Source organism: Molossus molossus, unplaced genomic scaffold (genome assembly GCF_014108415.1).
Source record: "Molossus molossus isolate mMolMol1 unplaced genomic scaffold, mMolMol1.p scaffold_m16_p_20, whole genome shotgun sequence".
In the NCBI taxonomy this organism is placed as follows: domain Eukaryota; kingdom Metazoa; phylum Chordata; class Mammalia; order Chiroptera; family Molossidae; genus Molossus; species Molossus molossus.
Window position 1 is genome coordinate 12,514,942 of NW_023425356.1, and position 14,103 is coordinate 12,529,044.

The 14,103-nt window shown below is 40.4% G+C and overlaps 1 protein-coding gene across 1 annotated transcript in view; it reads right to left on the reverse strand.

Annotated features, from left to right (window-relative positions):
* Positions 1–14,103, reverse strand: part of SLC16A1 (solute carrier family 16 member 1) — a 46,011-nt gene that overhangs the window by 20,084 nt on the left and 11,824 nt on the right. The gene's annotated exons all lie outside the window — the stretch shown is intronic.

Genomic DNA, 14,103 nt, shown 5'->3' on the forward strand with positions numbered 1-14,103 from the left:
AACCCAGAAGACAAGGATGTTAAACCAGAGCTCTCACTCTTGATGGGCCCTTGACTCCAACATTTTTCCCATGAAGCTTTCCAAAGCACTACTTAGGCCACTGGTAACTGCTCCCCCTCCTCTAACCTGAAAGCCCTTGACTCCACTATTGCCACAAATAGGAAGCTAATAAGATAAGAACTGCCAAAATCAGATAATCATCAAAATCAGGAAGTCAGCAATCAGAGGCTGTTAACATTTGCTGTTAGCCCTAAAACTACATTTGCCTCCTATGACAGTACCATCAAAATGGACCCTTTGTGTCCTGCTTCTCAAAGCCAGGACTAGACCTGGAGACATCTGTTGTAATTCTGCCTTGCAAATGTCACATGAATGCATTTGACTAGAATTCAAAGCAAATACAGAAATATAGTTGCAAGGGAACCTGGGAAGCGTAGTTTTTAGCTTTAAAGCCTGAGCAATATAGCAAAGTACATCAGAAAAAACGATGTAATGAATGCCAAACACTATTTCCAAAATCCATAGACACATGTATTATGATACCATGTAGTAAAATGTTCAATCGTGCAAAACAATAATATATTGCTTAAAGACATATTAGATAGGTAATAACAGTCATGGTCATTTCATTTAATGACAGGTATACATTCTGAGAAATGCATCCTTAGGTGAGCTATCATTATGCAAACATCAAAGAGTACACTTACACAAGCAGATGGACAGCTTACTACGCTCCTAGGCTATAATGTATAGCCTTTGCCTCTAGGCTACAAACCTGTATAGCATATTATTGTACTCAACACTGTAGGCAACGATAACACAATGGTATTTGTCTATTAAAGCATATCTAAACATAGAAAAGATATAGTAAAAATATGATATGAAAGATAGTGGTATGAGACACTTAAATGAAACTTGAAGAACTAGAAGTTGTTCTTGGTGAGTCAGTGAGTTAAAGGTAAGTAAATGCGAAGGCCTAGGACATTACGTACACTACTGTAGATTTTTTTTCTTTTTCTTTTTTTATATCCTCACCCGAGGACATTTTTCCATTTTTAGTTCAGATAGAGTGGGAGGGAGAGAGAGGAAGAGAGAGAGAGAGAGAAACATCGACGTGAAAGGGACACATCGAGTGGCTGCCACCCGCACGACCAACCAGAGCCAGGGACAAACTGCAACCGAGTTACGTGCCCTTAGTGGGAACCGAACCCGGGTCTCTCTGGACTGCAGGCCGATGCTCTAACCACTGAGCCAAATCGGCCAGGGCACTACTGTAGATTTTATAAACACTGTACACATAGGTTACACTAAATTTAAAATTTTTCTCAATAAATTAACCTTAGCTTACTGTAACTTTTTTATTTTATAAACTTTTTAATTTTTAACTTTTTGATTCTTTTAAAACAAACATTTTACAGCTATACAAAAATATTTTTTCTTCATATCCTTATTCTATAAACTTTTTCCTATTAAAAAAATTTTTTTTTCCTGTTATTGTTTTTAGAGGGAGAGGGAGAGAGAGATAGAAACATCGATGAGAAAGAACAACGACTGGCCGCCTCCTGCATGCCTCTCACTGGAAATCAGGCCCACAACTTAGGCCTATGTCCTGACTGTGAATTGAACTGGCGACCTCTTGGTGCATGGGTCGACGCTGATATTTTCAGATAGAGTGAGGCGGGGGAGAGAAACATCAATGAGAGAGAGACACATCGATTGGGGACAAACTGCAACCAAGGTACGTGTCCTTAGAGGGAACTGAAGCTGGGTCTCTCTGGTTTGCAGGACGATGCTCTAGCTGCTGAGCCAAACTGGCCAGGGCACTTTTTCCTATTTTTAAAAAATGTTAACTTTTTTCACTTTTTAAATTTTATTTGTTAAAAAAAAGACATAAACACACTAATTAGCCTAGGTCTACATGAATCAGGATCATCAATGTCACTTACTGTCTTCCACCTCCACATCTTGTCCCACTGGAAGGTCTTCAGGGACAACAATATGCATGAGGCTGTCCTCTCCTGTGACAACAATGCCTTCTTTTGGAATATCTCCTGAAAGACCTGCTTGAGGCTCTTCTTGAGCAGGTATACCTCTTTTCAGAAATATGTTCATGGTGGTTTGTTTCTTCTTTTTTTTTTTTATCCTCACCCGAGGACATTTTTTCATTTTTTTTTTTGTTGTTGTTCAGGTAGAGTGGGGTGGGGAGAGAGGAACAGAGAGAGAGAAACATCGATGTGAAAGGGACACATCGAGTGGCTGCCACCCGCACAACCGACCAGGGCCGGGGACAAACTGCAACCAAGGTACATGCCCTTAGCGGGAACCGAACCCGGGTCTCTCGGGACCGCAGGCCGACGCTCTAACCGCTGAGCCAAACCGGCCAGGGCTGTTTCTTCTTTTTTAATCATTTGCTTGAAAGCAGATAATATACCATGAATCCTCTCTATAAATGAAAACCTTTCAGTTTTGAGTCTATATTTTTAAACTTTTAAAGAGCTTGGTTGAGGTCTCCAAAAGCTATCGCTAAACCATTCACAGTGAATTTTCCTATGAATTTTATTTCTTCCTTCTGCAGTTTCCTTTTCTCTTGCCTCTTCTTCAGCTATACTTTCATGTTCCAGTTCTAATAACCCCTCAGTAAATTCCCAGGAACCACCTCTTGGTCACCCTCATCCATACCAAGGTTAAAGTTGTTTGCCATCTCAATCACAGCCTTGTAAAATTTTTGCAACCTCTTCATCCCTGGCAAATCCTTTAAGTTATGAACGAATCTCTTGAGTGTCTTCTTACATATGCCATTCATACACTTCTTGGTGACATCACCCCTCGCCCCCCCAAGCAAGGTTCTTGATGCAATCATAGATGTTGTAATCCTTCCAGAATTGCATCAGTGTCTTCTTCAGTTACAGCAATAGCCTGGGTAAAGGTCCTCCTCAGGTAGAAGGCCTTAAACACTGCAGTAACTCCTTGATCCATTGGTTGATCAAAGAGATGGTATTTGTTGGAAGAAATAGCATTTGATATAGGGAAGATTACCAATAGAAGGAGGATGCCTGGGAGCATTCAACAATGAGCAAAATCTTGAAAAATATTTTATTCTCCAAACAGTACTTCTCTATTGGCAAAGCAATTCAAAACGGCACCTTCGAAGAGAAGCTGGGTTCATCCATAATTTCTTTCTTTCTTTTTTAACTTTCCCCCCCCTTTATTGATTTTAGAGAGAGAGAAAGGAAAAGAGAGAAAGAGCTAGAAACATCGATAAGAGAGAACATGGATTGGCCACCTCCTGCATGGCCCCCACTGGGGATCAGGTGCACAACCTGGGCATATGCCCTGACTGGGAATCGAATTGGCGACCCCTTGGTGCATGGGTCGATGCTCAACCACTGAGACACACTGGCTGGGCCATCCATGATTTCTTATTGCTCCTGTAGTATGCTGGCAGTGTGTGCTTCGTGAAATGCTTGAAGGCCTTGGGGCTCACTGTGCCAGATGGCAAAGGGTTTCAATTTGTAACCTGCAACACTGCCCCCAAGCAAGACTATTATCCTGTACTTAAAAGCCTTCAAACCTGGCAATGCCTTGGCTTCCTTATGGATGAGAGTCCTTTTAGGCACCTGTTTCCAGAATAGAGAGGTTTCAGCCATACTGGATATTTGTTCTGGCAAGTAATTTTCCTCCACAATCAGCTTATTTAGACTTTCCAAAAATTCCTCAGCCATTTTCACATCAACAGTCAGACTCACTACTGACTACTCACTTTCATATTATGGAAGGAATAACGATTCATGAATTGTTTAAACCACCCAGAACAGCAGTAAATTCAACACTGTAGATGGGTCCCAGCCTTTTTTCCAACATCACAAACAAATCTTTTGCTTTGGCCATAACTGTCACAGTGCTGAGAGGGATACCATTCTATCTGGTCTTCAATCAGATTATTAGAAGCTTCTTGTCTGATATAGGTCCTTAGTGAATTTTCTTAGTCTCATTGCCTTTGATGAAGCAGATCCTTCAATAGTTTTCATCATGTTGTTTTTGTTCTTCAAAATCATAGCTATGGTGGAATGAGACATGCCTGACTGGTGAGCAATAACCACCACTGATTTTCCACCTTCACAGTCCTGAATCACTTAGCCTCTTACCGGCAACATTAGCAGTGGATTCTGTACATTTAGGGGCCATGATGAACAAAATAACACAAAATTAAATCAAGTACAAGAGAAAATGATACAATTAAGAAATGCAGCCCTGGCTGGTTTGGCTCAGCGGTTAGAGTGTTGGACCATGGACCAAAGAGACATAGGTTTGATTCCAGTCAAGGGCACATACCTCAGTAGTGGTTCGGTCTCCAGCCCTGGTCAGGGTCGTATGGGAGGGAACCAGTTGATGTGTTCCTCTCACATTGACGTTTTTCTCTTTCTCTCTCCCCCCTCCCTCACTCCCACTCTATCTGAAGATAAATGGAAAAAAATACCCTTGGGTTAGGATTAAAAAAAAAAAAAAAAGAAATGTAGCAAACTAGATGTAGCATGCTGTGTAGGCTTAACATGCATACTGGTTTATAACAAACTATTTTTTATTTTTTTATAAATAGAAAAAGAATACTCAAAAATAACATAAGAAGTATAATATAGTAAATATAGTTGAACACTGAACTGAACGGGCCCACTTATATGCAGATATTTTTCAACTGACCTGTGTAGTTCAAACCCAAGTTGTTCGAGGGTTAACTCTGTAGTTGAGAATCTGAGTATGTGGAGAGTTAACTGTAGTTATACATGAATTTTCAACTGCGTGGGAGGATGGCACCCCTAATGCCTGCGTTGTTCAAGGGTCAACTATACATAAACCAGTAACATAGTCATTTATTATCAAGTATTATGCAGAATTATTTTTATGTGCTATACTTTTATATGACTGGTAGAGCCAATTTGTTAACACCAGTATCACCAAACACACGAGTAATGTGTTGCGACCTTATGATGACAATGATATCACTAGGTAATAGGAGGTTTTTAGCTCCATTATAATCTTATGGGACCACTGTCATATCTGTGGTCTGTTGTTGACCAATATGTCTTTATGAGGTACATGACCATATAAAACATAAGATGACTGATAAAAAGATGAAGTACCTGGGGGAACAGAGAATATACACTTCATTTCCTCTAAAGAGAGGTTTAATCAGTATGATCAGACATTTCCAAGTAATTGCCAACCTCACTAGAACTACAGGTCAATCCCAATCTCCTGAGGCATAATTCTCCCCTGTCAAGGAATATTGTTTGCATAGCCAGAATTGCTGGCTTGTCCAATTTCAGGCACTTGGCCCATCCGAGGATCCTTAGCTTGTTCCCTATGTGACAATGATGTCACACCCTAAAATAATATTCTTGTCCTTGGAACTGTTGTCTTGAATAAGCTTTACTTTTAGTATGCACATCATTACCCAGAGTTCATAATTTACCTTAGGATTCACTCTTGGTGTTGTATATTATGGGTACAGACAAATTTGTAGTGACATGGATCCACCTTTATAGTATCATAATGAATAGTTTCATGCCCTTAAAAAATACTTTGTGCTCCCACTGTTCATCCCTCCTTCCTCTTTAACCCTTGGCAACCACTGGTCTTTTTACAGTTTCCATAGATTGGCCTTTTCCAGAATGTCATACAGTTGGAATAATAGTATGTAGCCTTAGCAGATTGACTTTTCATTTAGTGGTATGCATTTAAGTTTCTTCTGTGTCTTCTCATGGCTTCATAGTTTCTTTCTTTTTAGTGCTGAATAACATCCCGTTGGACATACCACAGTTTATTTTGCCCTTCACCTACTAAAGGACATCTTGGTTGCTATAAATTTCCACGTGCAGATTTTTGTGTAGACAGAAAAAATTATGTACCCTCTTGTATATTTCAGACATCTAAAACTTGTTATGGAGCCTAACAATTACAAAGAATATAATTTCTGACATATTTTATGTTGTAGTCTCTGTGCTTTAAATATATTTATAAGTACTTCTGTACCCTGGCCAGTTTGGCTCAGCTGTTGGAGGACTGGCCCGTGGGCCCAAGGAATCGCGGGTTTGATTCTAGTCAAGGGCATGTACCTCGGGTGCAGTTCATCCTTGGCCCTGTTTGGGTTGTGTGGGAGACAGCCAGTTGGTGTGTCTCCCTCGCATCGATATTTCTCTCCCTCCCTCCCACTCTATCTGAACAAAAATGGAAGAGTGTCCTCGGGTGAGGATTTAAACAAAACTAAAAACTTTTGCACTAAAGATTTAGCCCAGCCCTGGCCGGGTAGCTCAGCTGGTTAGAATGTCATCCCCATACACCAAGGTTGCAGGTTCAATCCCCAGTGAGGGGACATACAAGAATCAACCAATGGCCCTCGCTGGTTTGGCTCAGCGGTTAGAGCATTGGCCCGCAAACCAGAGTGTCCCGGTTCAGTTCCTGCTAAGGGCACATACGTCAGTTTCAGTTTGTCCCCAACCCCGGTTGGGGTCGTGTGGGTGGCAACCAGTCCATGTGTCTCTCTCACATATCAAATGTTTCTCTCTCTCTCTCTCTCTCTCTCTCTCTCTCTTCCTCCCTCTCTCCCTCCAGCTCTATCTGAAGATACATGCAAAAATGTCCTCAGGTGAGGATAAAAAATAAGTAGATAAAAAAATCAATAAAAACATTTAAAAAAATTAAAAAGCTAATAGCTCAGTTCTGCTAAAGGAAACGGTGGATTCTAAAATTATATTAAATATAATAAAATATATTAAATAGTTCCAGGCATTTAAATTTATAAGTTTTTCCTTCATCTTAGTATAAAGAGAAAAGCACTTGAAAATTTTCAATCAAAGAACCACTAAAAAGATTAATTCACCTCAGAATGTTTACACATAGAGGGAGACACCCACAGACAGACGGTGGAGCTATTTAACATGTCAAGCACTGACTCGATCAGCTAATACGTGCTGGACGTGATTAAACCTTGAGTTTAGCTGCCAACTATGATTTGTTCCAGTTAGTTAAAGCAGTAACAATTTTTAGTCACTAAAACTTGCCTCACCAAGTTAATAATACGTTATTATTCCATAATGTCCAAATTAGATCTAAAACTTCAAGAAGCTTTAAAGATTCAGGATACAAGAAGTATAAAAAATAAGAGTACCCAAATTTTGCAAAAAGAACACTTCAAAAAACCAGACATGGATTAACACAATTCTGCTACCATCTGACAAACGGCTGTCTTTATTAACTTCAAAATTCTGATGGTACAAAATAGAAAAAAAGGGTGCATTATCATTATCTAAACATATTTTATTTATTCTTAACCCTCACCCTGAGGATATATTTCTATTTATCTTCAGATAGAGTGGGAGGGAGGGAGAGAGAAACATTGACATGAGAGGGACAAGTCGACTGGTTGTCTCCTACATAACTCCAACCAGGGCTAGGGACAAAACCGAGATACATGCCTTTGACAGGAATTGAACCCGTGACTCTGGTCCAAGGGCCGACGCTCTACTGCTGAGCCAAACTGGCTAGGGCCATATTATTATTTTTTTTAAATTGACCAAATCTCAGCCTGGCCGATGTGGCTCAGTGGATTGAGCATCAGTCCCGTGGACTGAGAGGTCCTAGTTTGATAGCGAGTCAGGGCATATGCCTGGGTTGCGGGCTTGATTCCCAGGTAGGGGGTGTGCGGGAGTCAGCTAATTGATGTATCTCTCTCACACTGATGTTTCTCTCTCTCTCTTTCCCTTCTTCTCTCTCTAACAAAATTAATAAAAACAAAAATAGCCCTGGCCGGTTTGGCTCAGCGGGTAGAGTGTCGGCCCATGGACCAATGAGTCATGGGTTCGATTCTCATCAAGGGCATTTATCTCAGTTGTGGTTTGTCCTGGCCCTGGTCGGGGTCATGCAGGAGGCAACCAATCAATGCCCCCCCCCCCCCCCCCCAATGCCACTCTATCTGAAGAAAAATGGAAAAGTATCTTCCGGAGAGGACTAAAAAACAAACAAACCTCTCAAAATAATAAATAAATAAAATAACCAAATCTCAGCTATAAGCAAAAGGGTTTATTCAAGAAGTAAATTTGTACAGTAGGTCCCTTTGTATAGTATTCAAAGTCCATTGAGAAAAGGCAGTCTTCAAGTCTAGAGGCTAAAAGAAATTAAAGTTTAAGATTTTAATCCTTGTCATGGCTGATGTAGCTCAGTTGGATGGGCATCATCTGGTTGCCGGTCTGATTCCTGGTGGTCAGGGCACATGCCTGGGTATAGGTTCAATCCTTGATAGAGAGTATGCAGGAGGCAGCCGGAAGATGTTTTGCTCTCATATCAATGTTTCTCTCTTTTCCTCTCCCTTTCTCTCTCTCTAAAAATCAATAAAAAAAATAAAAGATAAATAAAAAAATAAAAAGATTGTAATCCTCACAACGAACACAGTAACCTTCCTATTAGATTAGCTATTTATTTTATGACTGTAGTAGTTTCCTGAAAGTGATAGGGAGATTAAAAAAAAACTGATGAGAAAGTTCATCATCTGCCTTGTAAAAGACAATGGGAAGCAATAACTCTAACTTTTCCTTGGCAGTGATCGTGGTGACAAAAACCACTTTTAGATGATCTAATTTCTCTCTTTTTCTCAGGAATTGTCCAAATAAACTAATCCATGAAGCCAAGGTTGTATTCCATACCTTCCATGCTCTGCCCCATTCAAAAGATTTACAAAAGCCCTTGGGAAAGAATACTCATTATGTTCTCTACACTTTCTCCAGCAATATTTAAAACAAAGCCACCCTCATTCCCTAAAATGCCAATGGCCAGCTTGTGAATATAAAAGAGGCAGAAAGTACACAGAGGGAGAAGGCCATGTGAATATGAGGACAGAGATCAGGGTGATGCTTCTACAAGCCAAGAAATGCTAAACACTGTCAGCAAACCACCAGAAGCTAGCAAAGAAGCAGGAACAGATCCTTTTATCCAGCTCTCAGAAGGAACAAACCCTGCTGATACCTTTATCTCAGACTTCTAGCCTCTAGAATTACTGTGAGACAATAAATATCTGTTGTTTGGGGTTGGGAGGCAGAAAGTATCTAAAATCAATAACCTTAAAATAATTTTTTACTAAGTATATACCAGTTTTAGGTTTAAAATTCAGCAATGACTGGTGTGGCTCAGTGGTTGAACATCGACCCACGCACCAAGAGGTCATTGGTTCCATTCTTGGTCAGGGCACATTCCCAGGTTGTGGACCAAATCTCCAGTGGGGGGCATGCAGGAGGCGGCCAAGCGATGTCTCTCATCGATGTTTCTATCTCTCTCTCTCTCAAATCAATAAAGAAAAAAATTTTTTTAATTCACTTGGAAACATTCATATCCAGAAAGACCCATTTACTGAAGCTATTTCTGCTAAAACAGCAAGTCTACTGCACTTTATAAGTGGCCCTAGTGCAGCTTCATGGCTTATAGAACCACCTGTCCAAAGTAGATTCCTAGATTCAAGGTCCAGGGAACCTCACCTTCTTTTGTAGTTTTTCCATTTTGAAGCTGAATAGAGTAAAGAAAACAAAAACAAACAAACAAACAAAAAACCAGAAAGCACCAGTGAAAGGAGAAAAACTTTTGTAGCCGGCTACCCAATCAGCGGTTATGAAATGTATGATTTTGATCAAACTGCATATGAACAACCTAAAAATATGTAAACCTGGCTCTGCAAACTTCCAACTTTTGTATCTCCCTTATCATTCAGAGCAAATCCAACTCACATTCCAAGAATTCAAATATACTGTACTATCCTTGAAATTAACAGTTTGCTAACTAGAATGCTTAAAGAAGGATTTTGGGTCTTTCAGAATATATGAAAATTGATTCTAGATCTTGTTTTTCTTTAGCTCATACTTATAATCCCTAAAACCATTAATAATTTAGTTACTAATAATTTCCAGTTTTTATTACTTACATGGTCAGACCATCCTACCAGTAAATGATAGTGTATTCCTCCCTCCCCCCCCCCAATCCTCACCCGAGGATATTTTTCCATTTATCTTCAGATAGAGCAGGAGGAAGGGAGAGGGGAAAGAGAGAGAGAGAGAGAGAGAGAGAGAGAGAGAAACATCGATGTGAGAGAGACACATCGATTGGTTGCCTCCTGCATGACACCAACCGGGGCTGGGGATGAATCATAACCGAGGTATGTGCCCTTGCTGGAATTGAACCCAGGATTCTTTGATCTGCGGGCTGACACTCTAACCGCTGAGCCAAACAGACCAGGGCTAGAGTATTTTTTTTTTTTTTGACAATAGATCTCAAAGTTTCTGGTCTAAAGCTCCTTAAGCAGATACGTAGTTGGAAAAGGAAGTATTTTAATAGCCTTTCAGATAATTGTGTACCCTTCTTCTTTGGTACCGTACTAAAACTTGATAAGTGATTGCTCCTTCATGGTTAGTTACAAGGACTCCAACCCTGAGTCTTCAGGTCCCAGAGTGGTCCATAAACCATGCTTTGAGAATGACTGTTGTTTTAAACCATTAACTATTTGATTACAAAAATGATTCAGATGTATTAGTTACAGAAAAGGCTGATGTATATGAATATGGGAAAGGGTGGTAGGAGATGGTGCAGAATGGACCGTCTTAAGTTTATTTAAATTACGTATATATGTATTTTATAGTTGGATAAAAATTGTAAATATTTGTATAACCTCACTTGTTAAAATCATTTTGATCAAGGATGTCACATTTTGCTATTCTTAGTTAAAAAGAAAAAGAATGCAAAATAATTGTTATAGAACACAATAACTAATAATTTCCTTTCCTTTAAGAGTTCCCTGTAGTCCTCCTCACATTTTCTTGTATTCCTACACACCATATGTATTCTTAAACAGTATTTTCTACCCAAAACTTTGTTAAAAGTTTTTCCTAACAAGAAAGCTCACAATACATACTTGTCAGAAGCTCCGCGTTCCAAGAAACAGATGAAACCTAACATTTGTAACTGTCCTCATTTCTGCTGTGATCTAGAATAGGGTCACTGTTTCAAGTACAGTGAAATCTCAGTTCTCAAACATCTCTCATATGCAACTATTGGGTTCTCAACCAAGTTGTTCACAGAAAATATCTCAGTTTTGGAAAAAAACTCCAGTTTTTGACCTGACAACCCTTTCATGCTGATACCTCTCAGCATGACAAAAAGCCTCTCTCAAGCAACAAAGAAAGGAGAGAATGCTTTTATTGCTGGCAGAAATCAATGATTAGCACAATTTTTAAACATAAAGAGGCCATCAAGAGTGCTAATGTTGCTAAGGGTGTGAAAGTGCTCACAGAACAACAATCATAGGAAATTGAAGAGGTAGAAAAACTTTTGTTGATGTGCTAAGAGTGATTGTTTCAGGCTAGCAGGGGGTGGTTCAATAAATTTAAGAAAATAAATAATTATAGATTAAACAGTACATTAGACATGTACTATATACAAAAAAAGTTTAAAATGAAATCATTTGTGGGTCTGGAATGGATTAATTCAATTTACATTATTTCTAATGGGAAAAAATGATTTGATTTTCAAACAAATCACTTCTTTTTTTTTCTTTTTGTTCAGGTAGAGTGGGAGGGAGAGAGAGGAACAGAGAGAGAGAGAGAGAGAGAGAGAAACATCGATGTGAAAAGAACACATTGAGTGGCTGCCACCCTCACGACCGACCAGGGCCGGGGACAAATTGCAACCGAGGTACGTGCCCTTAACGGGAACTGAACCTGGGTCTCTCAGGACCGCAGGCCGACGCTCTAACCGCTGAACCAAACCGGCCAGGGCACAAATCACTTCTTGAACAACCTTCCAGAATGAATTAAGTTAGAAAAACGAGGTGCAAAAGGACAGGTGATGAAATGGAAGGTTTGTTAGATCTCAGAGCCCTTTCACCACTTAAAATAAGACAGAAGGGGGTGTCTTAAGAGGTCGAGGTGGAAGGGTTTCTCCAACATAAGCAACTAATACCCCTTAAATCCCCAGCCTCTCTGCCACCTCTGTCCACTGCAGTTTACGGTACAGATTGTTCAAGTACGACACTTTCCTACCTTGTGAATGATAGTTTTCTGTGCAGGATCTTCAATAAATATTAGTCAGCTACTTTTTTTTTTAAATCCTCACCCGAGGACATTTTCCCCCACCCAACTTTCGAGCCTACCCAAGCTGTTTCCAAAGGCTTTACCATAAGATTGGCCTGTCTTGGATCCTGTTTGTGTCCTAAAATCTCTCAAACAAGCAACATCTGGTCTCAGCGAGCCCCAAACTTCTCATTAAGTGACCCCAGGCCTGGCACTAGATGCAGCCAGCCTTGGTTCACAACTTGGCTTTTCCTGGGCACCTCCAAGCCCAGCACAAGAAGCAGCCATTGGCAGATCACCTTGTAGTTTAAGCCTGGTAGCCCTGGACAGAACACAGGCAGTGGCTGACTTTGCCCCAGAGCCAGCACACCCAGTGGATAGCTTCAGACCACATCAAAACACAACCACCCAACCACCTCCACAAGTGACACACTCAATAAGTAGACTCAGTGGGTACCCTGATGAAGTAAATCTTGCTGTGTGTGGTAGGCCCCTACATAGCTGATCCTCCAAGGCAGTCAGAGGCCGGAGGTCAGTGGGCACAGCCAGTCCTTGCAGCTGATCAGCCTGAGTAAATCCCTCCCATTGACGTGCCAACAGCAATCAAGACTCAATTACAACAGAAGGGTGTACAGACCACACTAGGGGTGCACCTTGAGGGACCAGCTGGGGCGATCAGGGAGGCTGTGCCACTGGATCCTACAGGATACCTACAACAAGCCACCCTATGAAGCCTAGGAGACATAGCAACTCTACCTAATACATAAAAACAATCACAAGGAAGCAGTCAAAATGAGGGGACAAAGAAACATGTCCCAAATTAAAGAACAGAATAAAACTCCAGAAAAAGTATTAATAAAATGGAGATAAACAATCAGATGCAGAGTTCAGAAAATAGGTTATAAGGTTGCTCAAGGAACTTTGGGAGACATTCAAGGAACTTAGTGAGAACATCTACAACATAAAAGAGGACCAGTCAGAAATGAAGGATGTACTAACTGAAATAAAGAATATACAGGAAATCACTAGTAGAGTAGGTAAAGCCAAGAAGCAAACCACCAATTTGGAATATAAGGAAGCAAAAAACACCCAATTAGAACAGCAAAAAAAAAAAAAAGAGGGTAGTGTAAGGAGCCTCTGGGATAACTTCAGGTGTGCCAACATTCGCATCATAGGGGTGCCAGAAGGAGCAGGGAGAGAACAAGAAATTGAAAACCTATTTGAAACAATAATGACAGAAATATTCCCTAACTTGGTGAAGGAACCAGACATACAAGTCCAGGAAGCAGAGAGAGTCCCAAACAAGGTGAACCCAAAGAGGACCACACCAAGACACATCATCATCAAAATGCCAAAGGTTAAATACAAAGAGAGAATCTTAAAAGCAGCAAGAGAAAAGCAGTCTGTAACCTACAAAGGAGCTCAGATAAGACTGTCAGCTGATTTCTTAAAAGAAACTTTGCAAGCCAGAAAGAAGTGGCAAGAGATATTCAAGGTGATGAAAAGCAATAACCTACAACCAACACTACTCTATCGTGCAAAGCTATCATTTAGAATAGACAGACATATCAAGAGTTTCCCAGACAAGAAAAAGCTAAAGAAGTTCACCACCATACCAGTATTATATGAAATGTTGAAGGGTCTTTTTGAAGGAGGAGAACAAAAATATTAACAATAAAATGGCAATTAATACATATCTAACAACAATTGAATCTACAAACAAAATGAGCAAGCAGAACAGAAACAGACTCATAGATACAGAGAATTTCTTTTCTTTTTGTTCAGATAGAGTGGGAGGGAGGGAGAGGGAGAAGGAGAGAGAGAGAAAGAAACCTAGATGTGAAAGGGACCCAACCAGGGCTGGGGACAAACTGCAACCGAGGTACGTGCCCTTAGTGGAAACCAAACCCGGGTCTCTCTGGACCACAGGCCGACGCTCTAACCGCTGAGCCAAACTGGTCAGGGCAGATATAGAGAATTTTTTGTTGTTTCCCAGATGGGT